The sequence below is a fragment of the Diachasmimorpha longicaudata genome, chromosome 1 (assembly GCF_034640455.1).
Source record: "Diachasmimorpha longicaudata isolate KC_UGA_2023 chromosome 1, iyDiaLong2, whole genome shotgun sequence".
NCBI classification, from domain to species: domain Eukaryota; kingdom Metazoa; phylum Arthropoda; class Insecta; order Hymenoptera; family Braconidae; genus Diachasmimorpha; species Diachasmimorpha longicaudata.
The window spans coordinates 2,668,318-2,670,425 of record NC_087225.1 but is presented as its reverse complement, the minus strand read 5'-3'; the positions used below and the strand labels follow the sequence as shown (position 1 = coordinate 2,670,425).

The 2,108-nt window shown below is 42.7% G+C and overlaps 1 non-coding gene across 1 annotated transcript; it reads left to right on the top strand.

Annotated features, from left to right (window-relative positions):
- Positions 1-1,725: 1,725 nt before the first annotated feature.
- On the top strand, positions 1,726-1,799 carry Trnam-cau (transfer RNA methionine (anticodon CAU)). The gene has a single exon. It is a non-coding gene; the product is annotated as a tRNA-Met (tRNA).
- Positions 1,800-2,108: the final 309 nt, after the last annotated feature.

Sequence of the window (2,108 nt, the reverse complement as noted above, 5' to 3'; positions counted from 1 at the left end):
ATCATAGAAGTTTATTTTCGGGTTCGATATGATGGCATATTACGTGAGTACACATTGTCGTATGCCGATAAAACCGCGTTCAATGGCTTCGACTCGTCGAACTACACGAGTTCAATGGTCGAAGTTTGCGTGGGAACAAATTGTCTTCGAGAAAAAGTCGATTATACATATGCGTTTTTACGACATCGTGGGAATCATTTTCTTTTTGCTGCACCTAGGCAAAATGTGGCATCGTATTCGGTTTCAGCACGTCGAATAACCAAGGAAACTGATGCAACATCGTTTTCTTCGCGACCACAGCTCAAGAAAAACTCAATCATAGAAATTGATATTCGTGTCCGATATGATGGCGTATAACTTGAGTACACATTGCCGTAGGCCGATGAAACCGCGTGCAATAGCTTCGTTTCGTCGAACTACACGAGTGCAATGCTCTAAGTTTGCGTGGGAACAACTTGTCTTCGAGAAAAAGTCCATTATATATATGCGTTTTTACGACATCGTGGGAATCATTTTTTTTTGGCTGCACCTGGACGAAATCTGGCGTCATATTCGGTTTCAGCACGTCGAATAACCAAGGGAAATGATGCAATATCGTGTTCTTCGCGACCAATGCACACGAAAAACTCAATCATAGCGATTGATATTCGGGTTCGATATGATGGCATATAACTTGAGTACACATTGTCGTAGGCCGATGAAACCGCGTGCAATAGCTTCGTCTCGTCGAACTACTCGAGTGCAATGCGTGGAGTTTGCGTGTGAACGATTTGTCTTCGAGAAAAAGTCGATTATACATATGCGTTTTCACGACATCGTGGGAATGACTTTTTTTTGGCTGCACCTAGGTGAAATCTGGCATCATATTCGGTTTCAGCACGTCGAAGAACCATGGAAACTGATGCATCATCGTTTCCTTCGTAACCACAGCTCACGAAAAACTCAATCATAGAAGTTTATTTTCGGGTTCGATATGATGGCATATAACTTGAGTACACATTGTCGTAGGCCGATAAAACCGCGTGCAATAGCTTCGTTTCGTCGAACTACACGAGTGCAATGCGCGAAGTTTGCGTGTGAACGATTTGTCTTCGAGAAAAAGTCGATTATACATATGCGTTTTTACGACATCGTGGGAATCACTTTTTTTCGGCTGCACCTAGGCGAAATCTGGCATCATATTCGGTTTCAGGACGTCGAATAACCAAGGAAACTGATGCAACATCGTTTTTTTCGCGACCACAGCTCACGAAAAACTCAATCATAGAAGTTAATATTCGTGTCCGATATGATGGCATACAACTTGAGTACACATTATCGTAGGCCGATGAAACCGCGTGCAATAGCATCGTTTCGTCGAACTACACGAGTTCAATGCGCAAAGTTTGCGTGTAAACGATTTGTCTCCAAGAAAAAGTCGATTATACATAATCGACTTTCCGGGGGGTCGGGGTCGGGGTTTCGATGCATAATCGGAAGGTCCCGGGTTCAAATCCCGGTCTGGACTATCCATTTTTTCAGTAATTTTTCTTGCAAAATTATGGAGAATTATCCTGTTCCCCTTCCTACCTCATCCAAAAAATCCTATCCAACGATTTCCTTTGACGTCACAAGAAATGTGGAACGCTATATAAACTTCCCGTCTTGTTGATAAAAATGATTGCCGAATGAAGGACGGCGGTGCTCCATATAGGCAAGAAAAAGTGAATAGAAGAAATGGCTAGGAGCCGGATAGCTCAGTTGGGAGAGCACCCGATGCATAATCGGAAGGTCCCGGGTTCAAATCCCGGTCTGGACTATCCATTTTTTCAGTAATTTTTCTTGCAAAATTATGGAGAATTATCCTGTTCCCCTTCCTACCTCATCCAAAAAATCCTATCCAACGATTTCCTTTGACGTCACAAGAAATGTGGAACGCTATATAAACTTCCCGTCTTGTTGACACGAGTTCAATGCTCGAAGTTTGCGTGGGAACAACTTGTCTTCGAGAAAAAGTCGATTATACATATGCGTTTTTACGACATCGTGGGAATCATTTTCTTTTTGCTGCACCTAGACAAAATCTGGCATCGTATTCGGTTTCAGCACGTCGAATAACCAAGGAAACT